The following is a 13,596-nucleotide window of genomic DNA, read 5'->3' on the forward strand; positions in this document are numbered from 1 at the left end:
GATACACAGGTTTCACAGATACATAGCATACACAGATGCTTAGCTCTGGATCAGCTCGAGGTCCACTTGGATCTTGAGCCCAAAAAGAGCTGAGATTTCTGAGGAGGCTATCTGGCTTGGTGGCTGCAAGTGCCACCATGTAACATGGGAAACAAGGCTTGAATGCTGGCCTGGGCTCTGCATCCTGTAAATCTGGCAAATCTTCCTGTGTCATTAAGAAAAATGCAAAGTAGTCTGTGTCTGTTAAGAAGTGCCCATATTTCTGTGCAAAGTGTTTGTGCTATGTGCTAAAATTAAAAAGTGGATTCTGTCACCCACGTGCTAATCTCCTCTTCAAAGGAGAAAGGACAAAGCATTAACCATCATAGTCAAAAAGGGATAAACATCTAGTTGCTGAATTTCCCCACGTGAAATTAAATAATCTGGGATCAGTCCTAACTTTCCTGCTTGACAACCTGTGTTATCCGAGGCAAACACTTTGTCACTGAGCATCTTTTTTGTTCATTATCACAAATACAGCATGTAAGGAAATGGCTCCCTGTTGCAGTTAACCCCCACTTTTTGCCTGATACTGATGCTGACTTGACTGAGAAGTGTGCTGGGACCCTGCTAACCAGGCCCCAGCACCAGTGTTCTTTCACCTAAAATGTACCATTGTTTCCACAATTGGCACACCCCTGGCACCCAGATAAGTCCCTTGTAAAAGGTACCAGTGGTACCAAGGGCCCTGTGATCAGGGAAGGTCCCTAAGGGCTGCAGCATATGTTGTTCCACCCTAAGGGACCCCTCACCTAACACATGCACACTGCCATTGCAGATTGTGTGTGTTGGTGGGGAGAGAAAGGCAAAGTCGACATGGCATCCCCCTCAGGATGCCATGCACACAAAATAATGCCTGTGGCTTAGGTAAGTCACCCCTCTAGCAGGCCTTACAGCCCTAAGGCAGTGTGCACTATACCACAGCTGAGGGCATAGCTGCATGAGCAATATGTCCCTACAGTGGCTAAGTCTATTCTTAGACATTGTAAGTACAGTTGTGGCCATATTAAGTATATGGTCTGGGAGTTTGTCAAAAACGAACTCCACAGCTCCATAATGGCTGCACTGAATACTGGGAAGTTTGGTACCACACTTCTCAGAATAATAAACCCACACTGATGCCAGTGTTGGATTTATTAAAAAATGCACACAGAGGGCATCTTAGAGATGCCCCTTGTATTTTACCCAATTGTTCAGTGCAGGACTGACTGGTCTGTGCCAGCCTGCTGCTGAGAGACGAGTTTCTGAACCCATGTGGTGAGGGCATTAGTGCTCTCTGAGGACAGAAACAAAAGCCTGCTCTGGGTGGAGGTGCCTCACACCTCCCCCCTGCAGGAACTGTAACACCTAGCAGTGAGCCTCAAAGGCTCAGGCTTCGTGTTACAATGCCCCAGGGCACTCCAGCTAGTAGAGATGCCTGCCCCCTGGACACCCCCCCCCACACTTTTGGTAGCAAGTCCAGGGGAGATAATGAGAAAAACAAGGAGGAGTCACCCACCAGTCAGTACAGCCCCTAAGGTGTCCTGAGCTGAGGTGAACCCTGCCTTTAGAAATCCTCCATCTTAATTTTGGAGGATTCCCCCAATAGGAATAGGGATGTGCCCCCCCTTCCCTCAGGGAGGAGGCACAAAGAGGGTGTAACCACCCTCAAGGACAGTAGCCATTGGCTACTGCCCTCCCAGACCTAAACACACCCCTAAATTGAGTATTAAGATAGATAGATTCCTGCAACCTAAGACGAAGAAGGACTGCTGACCTGAAGCCCTGCAGAGAATACGGACACACCAACTACTTTGGCCCCAGCCCTACCGGCCTGTCTTCCCACTTCAAGAGAAACTGCAACAGCAACGCGCTCCCCAGGGTCCAGCGACCTCCGAAGCCACAGAGGACTACCCTGCATCTAAAAGGACCAAGAACTCCGGAGGACAGCGGCCCTGTTCCAAAGAAACCAAAAGTTGCAACAAATAAACAACTTTAAAAGGACTACACGTTTCCCGCTGGAAGCGTGAGACTTTCCACTCTGCACCTGACGCCCCCGGCTCGACCTGCGGAGAAACAACGCTACAGGGAGGACTCCTCGGCAACTGCGACCCTGTGAGTAGCCAGAGTTGACCCCCCTGAGTTCCCCCAGCGACGCATGCAGAGGGAATCCAGAGGCTCCCCCTGACCGCGACTGCCTGCTTCCAAGAACCCGACGCCTGGTAAAGACACTGCACCCGCAGCCCCCAGGACCTGAAGGATCTGACCTCCAGTGCAGGAGCGACCCCCAGGTGGCCCTCTCCCTTGCCCAGGTGGTTGCTACCCCGAGGAGCCCCCCCCTTGCCTGCCTGCTTCGCTGAAGAGACCCCTGGGTCTCCTATTGAAATCTATTGCATACCTGAAGCCTGTTTGCACTCTGCACCCGGCCGCCCCGTGCCACTGAGAGTGTACTTTTTGTGCTGACTTGTGCCCCCCCCGGTGCCCTACAAAACCCCCCTGGTCTGCCCTCCGAAGTCGCGTGTACTTACTTGCTGCCAGACTGGAACCAGGGCACCCCCTTCTCCATTGAAGCCTATGCGTTTTGGGCACCACTTTGACCTCTGCACCTGACCAGCCCTGAGCTGCTGGTGTGGTAACTTTGGGGTTGCCCTGAACCCCCAACCGTGGGCTACCTTGGACCCAAATTTGAACCCTGTAGGTGGTTTACTTACCTGCAAAACTAACAAATACTTACCTCCCCCAGGAACTGTTGAAATTTGCAGTGTCTAGTTTTAAAATAGCTTATTTCCATTTTTGCCAAAACTGTACATGCTATTTTGCTGATTCAAAGTTCCTATGATACCTAAGTGAAGTACCTTTCATTTGAAGTATTGATTGTAAATCTTGAACCTGTGGTTCTTAAAATAAACTAAGAAAATATATTTTTCTCTATAAAAACCTATTGGCCTGGAATTGTCTTTGAGTTGTGTTCCTCATTTATTGCCTGTGTGTGTACAACAAATGCTTAACACTACCCTCTGATAAGCCTACTGCTTGACCACACTACCACAAAATAGAGCATTAGAATTATCTCTTTTTGCCACTATCTTACCTCTAAGGGGAACCATTGGACTCTGTGCATGCTATTTCTTACTTTGAAATAGTACATACAGAGCCAACTTCCTACACAGCACCTGCAAATATGTGTGTTCAGAATGTACAATGCACAAAACCCTCTCTTGTGTTTGATTTTTTTTAAAAGATAAATTATTTAAATATACAATGGTATTCCTCGGTGTAAAATAGGAATCCATGGCCACATATAGGATACATGACATGTGACGTGCCTCTTAGTTCACTCATTTTCATCATGATGACAGCAGGAATGTTTCTCAGTTTCTATTAAAAAACTATCTCTTTTAATAAATGCTTCTTGCTGCGGAGACACAGGGGGTCATTCCAACCCTGGCGGTCGGTGTTAAAGCGGCGGCCAACCCGCAAACAGGCAGGCGGCCAAAAAAATGGAATTCCGACCCTGGCGGGAACCGCCAACACAGCCCGCCACTTTACCACTCCGAACGCCACAGCGGTACAGACAAGCAGCGCGGCGGTCACCGCCAACAGACAGGCGGCAGACAATGTACCGCCCACCCTATCACAACTCACCAATCCGCCACCTTTTCCGGGGCGGGAGCCCCGCCGATAAAAACACGGCGGAAACAGACTTCGAACGGGAAAACGCTCACCTCCATACACCCCACGAGGAATCTGGACAGCATGGAACCCGAACTACACATCCTACCAGCTATTGTCTACCTGCTCCTCTACCAGGAGCACGAACGCCGGCGCAGAAGACAACGGTGAGTACTGCACCTACGACACAGGGGAGGGCGGAGGCAAAATATTACGGGGACACACATACGCCACACACCCACCCCCACCCTCACCCACTACAACACACACATCAATGCAGAGCAACAAGTCAGAGTGACACCCCCCAACCCCCCCAGAAGAATGCAAAGACAAAATAAAATGATCATTAAAAATGAAGTATAATATAGCATAATTGAAGTTAAGTGAAATATGAAAATATAAATAAAATATATTACATCATGAACAATATATACATAGGTCAAAAGTCCGGCCCATATTGGCTATCATCCATTGTTCGTGGGCCAATGGGCCTAAACACATGGGCAAAGCCCACACACGAGACCCGATTCCATTGGAGAGAACACTACAGGGGCATCAGATAGTAAAACGACAGGCACCTCAGGGGGAAGGGCAGGGGGGCACCTCAGCCAGTTCAGTCCACAACGCCAGATCCACGAGGGGCCTCCATGCCCACTGTACCATCCTGGGGAGTGCAAAGCCACAGTCCATCAAGTGTATTACAGACTCCACTGGTTCTGGAGGAGGCATGGTGCCCAGAGTGCTTCGTGAAGCCCTGGCCGACACAGATCCGGCCCTGCCAATGGGCCAGCGGTGCTTGAGATGAAGGGCCCAGCGGAGCTGTGCTTGAGATGAAGGGCCCAGCGGAGCGGTGCTTGAGATGAAGGGCCCAGCGGAGCGGTGCTTGACAGGAAGGGCCCAGCAGAGCGGTGCTTGAGATGAAGGGCCCAGCGGAGCGGTGCTTGAGATGAAGGGCCCAGCGGAGCGGTGCTTGAGATGAAGGGCCCAGCGGAGCGGTGCTTGACAGGAAGGGCCCAGCGGAGCGGTGCTTGACAGGAAGGGCCCAGCGGAGCAGTGATGGACAGGAAGGGCCCAGCGGAGCGGTGCTTGAGATGAAGGGCCCAGCGGAGCGGTGCTTGAGATGAAGGGCCCAGCGGAGCGGTGCTTGAGATGAAGGGCCCAGCGGAGCGGTGCTTGACAGGAAGGGCCCAGCGGAGCGGTGCTTGAGATGAAGGGCCCAGCGGAGCGGTGCTTGAGATGAAGGGCCCAGCGGAGCGGTGCTTGAGATGAAGGGCCCAGCAGAGCGCTGCTTGACAGGAAGGGCCCAGCGGAGCGGTGCTTGTCACGGCGGGGCCCTGTTCAGCGTTGCTTGCCACAGCGGGCCCAGTTCGGCGGTGCTTGCCACGGCGGGCCCTGTTCAGCTGTGCTGGTCACGGCGGGGCCCTGTTCAGCGGTGCTTGTCACGGCGGGGCCCAGTTCGGCGGTGCTTGCCACGGCGGGGCCCTGTTCAGCGGTGCTTGTCACGGCGGGGCCCTGTTCAGCGGTGCTTGCCACGGCGGGGCCTAGTTCAGCGGTGCTTGACATGTGTTCCCAGGGAACCAGATCGGGCCAATATTTTCCACTCAGTCGCCATCCGACCTTTCGCTTGCGGGGCCCTCCTGTGCTGGAGTCCTGGGCCCGTGGGTGTCCTCCTTCACACCCGAAATGGGGCTGGTGGGGCCCTCCTGGGCAGCTCGCCTGCTGCCGGAAATGTCCGCCCTGCTGCCCTTGCCCTCCTTCGCCAATTCTCTGGGGCCCTTGCCTCCCTTTGTGGATGTGCCAGGTGACGGTGCCAGGGTATTGCCTTTGGGGGCTGCCGTCTCTGGCCTCTCGCGCCAGCCCTTCCCTTTTTTAGTTTTCTTCCCAGGGGGTGGGCTGGCTGTCCCCTTGCTGCTGGCCGATGTTGCTGCCCTAGAAGCTGGTGGACTCCAGTAGCCCTGGACTATGGTCCTTGTAGGTGCAGGGCTTGTGGTGGCTGAGGTGCTGGTTGGACTCTTACGAGACGGAGGGGGTGGGTCAGGTGATGCAAAGAGGTTCAGTTTGGAGAGGAAAAACTTTTTAGGAGCAGTGGGAAGGGTATGGGAGTGGAGGAAGAGGATGTGGTTGTAGGAGAGTCAAGTGTGCTGTCTTTGGGTGCAGGTGCTTGTGACGGAGGCTGTCGTGAGGTGGATGGCTGTTGGGTGGGTGGCTGCCTGCGTTTGTGTGGTTTGGAAGAGGGGGTGACAGACACACTGGGAGAGGACACAGGGGACGTGTAAATGGCAGTGGGGGTGGTGACTGCACGTGTGCGGAGTGTTCTGGTGGGTGTGCTGGTGATGGACGTACTGGCTGATGGTGGTGTGCATGCAGGTGTGAGTGGAGACGTCACAGGGAGGGAGGAGGGAGACGAGGAGGAGGGGGACACAGAGGAGGCAGTGGCTGTTGGCATGTCTGCATGTGGATGTTGCATGTGTGAATGCTTGTGTGATCTGTGGTGCTTATGTCTGGATGAGCTGCCCTTGGGTGTTGATGTGTGTGCAGGCTGGTCTGTAGGTGTGGCTGGGATAGGCAGAGGAACAGGGGAGTGGGACTGGGATGAGGAAATTGGAGGGGGGAGGCAGGAGACAGGGACAATGGCTGCCGTCAGTGCTGAGGCCAGAGCGTTGAACGATCGCTGATGGGCAGCCTGACCCGAATGAATGCCCTCCAGGTATGCATTGCTCCGGTGCACCTCCCTTTCTACACCCTGGATGGCATTCAAAAGGGTAGACTGCCCAACAATGAGCGTCTGGAGGAGGTCAATGATCTCCTCACTGAGGGCAGCAGGGGTAACTGGGGCAGGGCCTGAGGTGCCTGGGGCGAAGGAGATGCCCGCCTTCCTGGCCGAGCGGGCATGGGGCGAACGCTGAGGGGCTGCTTGGAGGGCAGAGCTGGTGCGCGGGGTGGCGGCTGTACCTGTTGTAGCGGTGGGCACGGATGTTGCCGCCACCACAAGGGAGCTCCCTTCCGAGGACGTGTCTGTGTCGCTGACGTCTCCACGGGTCCCCGTTGTGGAGCTCCCCTCGCCCTCCGTCTCACTGGTGTACTCGGAGTCGGTTGCATGGCCCTCCGGGGCCATGTGAGATGCAGCTCCCTCGTGCTCCGATGCCACTTCTCCTCCGCCTGATTATGCTAATGCACACATGAACAGGAAGACCACAAAAAAGGGGGGGGGGGGAGAAACAATGACATGTTCAGTGCATGCATTGGCGACACCGTTGGCGGAGAGGACAGACACAGAAGCCCCCTGCACTACGCCGCGCACTCGGTGTACACTACTCAATTATTGTGACTTGGCCTACAAGCCTATGGACGACAACTGCACACATAGGTGACCCAGGGCCATGGATAGCTGTACTTAGCACCCTACAGAGGTGGGGGGCGGGGGCACAGGGCTATGCCTTACGGAGGGGACCAGCCTACAGAAGTCGCCCTGACCTAGAGATACCCACAGCCCTCCTCCCCCACCCAGACACCTCCACTGTGCGCTAACATAGCAGAATGTGCTGGTACTCACCCCCTTGTGTCTGCTGTGATGTCCTCACGCGCCCATCCAAATCGGGGTAGGCCACCACCAGGATCCGGGACATCAGGGGGGTCAATTGACGGGAGCCACCCCTCCTACGTTGGGAGGCCATCCCCAGCAGAGACTCCGCGGTCTTCCTGCTCCCGCGGCGGATGTCCTCCCACCTCTTGCGGCAGTGGGTGCCCCATCTGTTGTGGACCCCCAGGGTCCGGACGTCCTTGGCGATAGCACGCCAAATGTCGATCTTCTGATGGGCGCTGACCTATGTGACATGGAAAGGGTGGGAAAAAAAAACCCATCATTTTCTGCATGGTCGATGTGAGTGGCCCCCCCTCCCCAACCTTGCCATATGGCACATGCTCTCATCTGTCGTGCGATGCATGCCTCATTCGCTCCCCTCCCCACCATCTTTCATCCACCCCACTCAACACAGGCATTGCCCACAAAGCATGGTCCCAGTGTACTTACCTGTTGGTCTGGAGGACCGTAGAGTAGCGCATACTGGGGGAGGACCCCATCCACAAGTTTCTCCAATTCCTCAGATGTGAAGGCAGGGGCCCTTTCCCCAGTCGCAGCAGCCATTGTATCTTCCAGACCGAGGTCACAGCAGCACTTGCAGTATAGGTCAAATCAAATCAAATCATTAACATTTATAAAGCGCGCTACTCACCCGTGCGGGTCTCAAGGCGCTAGGGGGGAAAGGGGGGGTTATCGCTGCTCGAACAGCCAAGTCTTTAGGAGTCTCCGGAAAGCGGAGTGGTCCTGGGTGGTCCTGAGGCTGGTGGGGAGGGAGTTCCAGGTCTTGGCCGCCAGGAAGGAGAAAGATCTCCCACCCGCCGTGGAGCGGCGGGTGCGAGGGACGGCAGCAAGTGCGAGGCCAGCGGAGCGGAGGGGGCGGGTGGGGACGTAGAAGCTGAGGCGTCTGTTGAGGTATTCCGGTCCCTTGTTGTGGAGGGCTTTGTGTGCGTGGGTGAGAAGACGGAAGGTGATCCTTTTGCTGACTGGGAGCCAATGCAGGTGTCTCAGGTGTGCGGAGATGTGGCTGTTGCGGGGTACGTCGAGGATGAGGCGGGCCGAGGCGTTTTGGATGCGTTGCAGGCGGTTTTGGAGTTTGGCGGTGGTCCCGGCGTAGAGGGTGTTGCCGTAGTCCAGGCGACTCGTGACAAGGGCGTGGGTCACGGTTTTTCTGGTGTCGGCGGGGATCCAGCGGAAGATCTTGCGGAGCATGCGGAGAGTGAGGAAGCAGGCGGAGGACACGGCGTTGACTTGCTTGGTCATGGTGAGAAGAGGGTCCAAGATGAAGCCGAGGTTGCGGGCGTGGTCTGCGGGGGTCGGTGCGGTGCCGAGGGCCGTGGGCCACCAGGAGTCGTCCCAGGCGGACGGGGTGTTGCCGAGGATGAGGACTTCCGTTTTTTCAGAGTTCAGCTTTAGGCGGCTGAGCCTCATCCAATCTGCGACGTCCTTCATACCCTCTTGTAGGTTGGTCTTGGCGCTGGCGGGGTCCTTGGTGAGGGAGAGTACAAGTTGGGTGTCGTCGGCGTAGGAGGTGATGATGATGTCGTGCTTGCGTACGATGTCGGCGAGGGGGCTCATGTAGACATTGAAGAGTGTCGGGCTGAGCGATGAGCCTTGAGGTACGCCGCAGATGATCTTGGTGGGTTCTGAGCGAAACGGAGGGAGGTAAACTCTTTGGGAGCGGTTAGCGAGGAAGGAGGCGATCCAGTCCAGGGCCTGGCCTTGGATCCCGGTGGAGCGTAGGCGGGTGATTAGGGTGCGGTGACAGACGGTGTCAAAGGCAGCCGAGAGGTCGAGGAGAATGAGGGCGACTGTTTCACCGTTGTCCATCAGGGTTCTGATGTCGTCTGTGACTGAGATGAGGGCGGTTTCCGTGCTGTGGTTGGTTCGGAATCCGGTTTGTGAAGGGTCGAGCAGGTTGTTGTCTTCCAGGAAGGTGGTCAGCTGTTTGTTGACGGTCTTTTCTATTACCTTGGCTGGGAAAGGTAGAAGAGAGATGGGGCGGAAGTTTTTCAGGTCGCTTGGGTCAGCCGTAGGTTTCTTTAGTAGGGCGTTGACTTCAGCGTGCTTCCAGCATTCGGGGAAGGTAGCAGAAGAAAAAGAAGAGTTGATGACGGTCTGGAGGTGCGGGGCGATGATGTCGTCGGCTTTGTTAAAGATGAAGTGCGGGCAGGGGTCCGAAGGGGCGCCGGAGTGGATAGAGTTCATGATGGATTTGGTTTCTTCCGTGTTGATGTGGGTCCAGTTGTTGAGGGTGATGTCCGGGGAAGCGGGTTCAGTGGTGTATGGTTGGGTCTGGTGTCCGAAGCTGTCGTGGAGGTCGCTGATCTTGCGATGGAAGAAAGTGGCGAGGGATTCGCACAAATCCTGTGAGGGCGTGACGGCGTTGGCGCTGGCGCTGGGGTTGGAGAACTCTTTGACGATGCTGAAGAGTTCTCTGCTGTTGTGGCTGTTTTTGTCTAGTCTGTCGGTGAAAAAGTTCCTTTTGGCAGTGCGGATCAGGTGGTGGTGTTCGCGTGTAGCGTTCTTGAGGGCGGTCATGTTGTCAGCGGTGTGGTCCTTGCGCCAGGCCTTCTCAAGGGCACGACAAGTTTTCTTTGATTCTTTGAGGGTGTCAGAGAACCAGAGAGGTTTTTTGGTGTTGGTCTGTCGGTGCGTGCGTTTGAGGGGAGCAAGGTTGTCAGCGCAGTTGGAGATCCAGTTTGTGAGGTTGAGAGCTGCGTCGTTGGGGTCGGTGGTGAGGGTGGGTTGGTTGGCGGCGAGAGCGGAGAAGAGTTGCTCTTCAGGGATCTTGTTCCACTGTCGACGAGGGATGGGTTGAGTGCGGAGGTGGGAGGTCTCGCGTCGGAATGTGAAGTGGACGCAGCTGTGGTCGGTCCAGTGTAGGGCAGAGGTGTGGCTGAAGAAGACGTGTTTGCTGGCGGAGAAGATAGGGTCGAGCGTGTGTCCGGCGATGTGGGTGGCGGTCCTCTACTGTGGATGATCAGGTCTCGAGTGATTAAGCAGATAGAAGATGGCGGTCACGCCCGTGGCGGTGCGTACCGTGGCGGTGCATACTGCGACCGCCGTCGCACATCATCATTGGCTCCTGAGACCCATAGGGTTCAATGTTAACCAATGCTGCTTTGCGCCGCGGTCTTCGACCGCCTACCGCCACGGTGTGCCACGCCAGCGCATTGACCTCACATCCCATTGTCACACTTCACAGGTCAGGCAGCCGCCATTTCAAGGGCCCACATGGCTTAATTTGTACTGCGTCACACAGGCCTAGGCCTTGCATTGCCACTCATACAAGCCCTTCAATGCATAGCGATTCGTGTTCTGTGCAAGCTGTGGTTACGTACCTGTGGGTTGCTTGACTCTGTGCTCCATGTTGTCCTTCCTAGGCACCGTCCGCTGGGACTTGCGAGGAGATGGAGGAATGTTCCCGTGTACAGACCGCTGGAGGACCTGTCGACAATGGAAGAAAGACATGTCATACTGACATACAGACTTGACCGAGCCACTATACACGAACTGTGTGCCCAGCTGGAGCCAGACCTGATGTCCCCCATTCGCCAACCCACAGGGATTCCCCCTCTGGTGCAGGTTCTGTCAGTACTCCATTTTTTGGCAAGTGGATCATTCCAAACAACAGTGGCCATATCATCAGGGATGTCTCAGCCTATGTTTTCTAAGGTTTTGTCCAGAGTGTTGTCTGCCCTGATGAAATACATGCGGAGATACATTGTTTTCCCTGAGGTGGGCGAATTGGCTACAGTGAAGGGTGATTTCTATGCCCTTGGCCATATCCCCAACATCATTGGTGCCATTGATGGGACCCATGTGGCTTTGGTTCCCCCCAGTGAAAGTGAGCAGGTGTACAGGAACAGAAAAAGTTATCATTCGATGAATGTCCAGGTGGTCTGTTTGGCTGACCAGTACATCTCCCATGTAAATGCAAAGTTCCCTGGGTCAGTGCATGACGCGTACATCATGCGAAATAGCAGCATCCCTTACGTGATGGAACAGCTACAGAGACACCGTGTGTGGCTAATTGGTGACTCTGGTTACCCCAACCTGTCGTGGCTACTGATCCCAGTGAGGAATCCCAGGACAAGGGCAGAGGAACGGTACAATGAGGCCCATGGGTGGACTAGGAGGGTGATCGAGCGGACCTTCGGCCTCCTGAAGGCCAGGTTTAGGTGCCTGCATATGACAGGTGGATCCCTAATGTACTCACCAAAGAAGGTGTGCCATATCATCGTGGCCTGCTGTATGCTTGACAACCTGGCTTTGCGACGCCAGGTGCCTTTCCTGCAGGAGGATGGTCCAGATGGTGGTGTTGTAGGAGCTGTGGAGCCTGTGGAGAATGAAGAGGAGGAAGACGACGGGGACGACACAGACAACAGGGACACAGTGATATAACAGTATTTTCAGTAGCACACAGGTACGAATCAACCCCGCCATTTTACATTTACTTAAAGTCTCCTGCCTCTCTACTGTCTGTGTTTCCCCCCAGTTCCTGTTAACTGAGTTGTGACTTTCCCTTCCGTTTTCAGAGCTGTGGGCCCCACTGCGTGACCTCTGCTTTGTTTGCCCATGGACTACAGCTGTGTGACAGTGGTATGTTGTCATCACAATGTAACTGAACATTTTGGCACCGTTATGTCTAATACATTTGTTCAAAATACAAGCAGACTCCAGATTTTTTAAGTGCAATAAGTGATTTTATTAAAGTGCTAAATTTAGGGACATGATTGTAAAACGGTGATGGGTGATGGTGGAGTAATGTCCATGGCAGAGTCCAGTTTTCAGTCTCACAGGTGCATTGTCCATATGCCTGTGGAAGGATGGAGCAGGGGTAGTTTAAGTTTGGACAGGGTGACAATGTGGGACAGTGGGATGACATCAGGGGGTATCATTTGCTGGCGGGGGTCTTGGCATCCTACTCTGTCTTCTTGTGAGATCTCAGGTACCGCTTGCGGGGTGGTTCTTCTTCTGCAGGAGGTGGGGTTCTGGTGGCCTATCGTTGTGTGGGGGCCTCCTGTCCACTAGCGCCGGCGGAGGTGGTAGGCTGTTCCTGGTCCAGGCTAGTGACAGGGGTCCTTTGTGGTGCCACATGGTCCCGCAATGTGGTGACTATCTGGTTAAGGGCCACGACGATGGTCCCCATTGCGGAACTAATGTTTCTCAGTTCCTCTCTGAACCCCATGTACTGTTCCTCCTGCAGTACCTGGATCTCCTGGAACCTGGCCAGTACCGTAGCCATTGTCTCCTGGGAGCGGTGATATGCTCCCATGATGGAGGAGAGGGCCTCTTGGAGAGTCGGTTCCCTGGGCCTGTCCCCCCCCCCCTGTCGCACAGCAGCCCTCCCAGTTCCCCTGTTTCCCTGGGCCTCTGTCCCCTGGACCGTGTGCCCACTACCACTGCCCCCAGGTCCCTGTTGTTGTTGGGGTGGTGGGTCAACCTGGGTGCCCTGTAGTGGTGGCGTGTCCTGGAGACAGAGGCATGGGCACGCTGGGTGGGAGCTGTGCTGGTGTTCCCCTCGGGGTTAGGTCTGCTGTAGCCTGTGGCTGTCTGTGGGGAACCGACTGTCCTGAGGTCCCCGATGGGCCGGGCTGGTCATCTGGGTCCAGGGAGACAGAGCTGCTGTCATCACTGGGGGCCTCTTCTGGGGGTGGGATGGACATCTCTGGACCCTCCTGGGCGGTGTGGTGGCGTTCGGGTCCTGCAGGGGTATAAGAGTATGGTTATTGCTTCTGTGTGTGCCATTTCGTGTAATGGGTGGGTGGCCGTGTACCCCAGTGCTGGCATTCCCTTGTGGGGGCTTTTGTGACGGTGGCTTGTGGGGGAGATGGGTATGTGCAGTGGGCATGCTTTGGTGATGGGTGTCCATGTTTTGGGGAGGCATGCAGGGCTAGGTTTTGGGATGGGTGGGTTGTGATGGTGAGCCATTTGCAAGGAGTTGGTGTGATGGGGGTGGGGGTGAGGGTGGGGGTATGATTTGGCATGCAGGTGGGGTGGGGGGAATGAAGTAGTGGAGATTTGACTTACCAGAGTCCATTCCTCCGCCTACTCCTGCGAGGCCCTCAGGATGCAGGATGTGCAAGACTTCCTCCTCCCATGCTGTGAATTCTGGGGGAGTAGGTGGGGGTCCGCCGCCAGTCCGCTGTACCGCGATGTTGTGCCTTGATACCATGGAACGCACCTTCCCCCGTAGGTCGTTCCACCGCTTCCTGCTGTCGTCCTGATTACGTGGATGCTGTCCCACAGCGTTGACCCTGTCCACTATTCTGCTCCATAGCTCCATCTTCCTGGCAATGGTGGTGTGCTGCACCTGTGCCCCG

Source organism: Pleurodeles waltl, chromosome 9 (genome assembly GCF_031143425.1).
Source record: "Pleurodeles waltl isolate 20211129_DDA chromosome 9, aPleWal1.hap1.20221129, whole genome shotgun sequence".
In the NCBI taxonomy this organism is placed as follows: Eukaryota; Metazoa; Chordata; class Amphibia; order Caudata; family Salamandridae; genus Pleurodeles; species Pleurodeles waltl.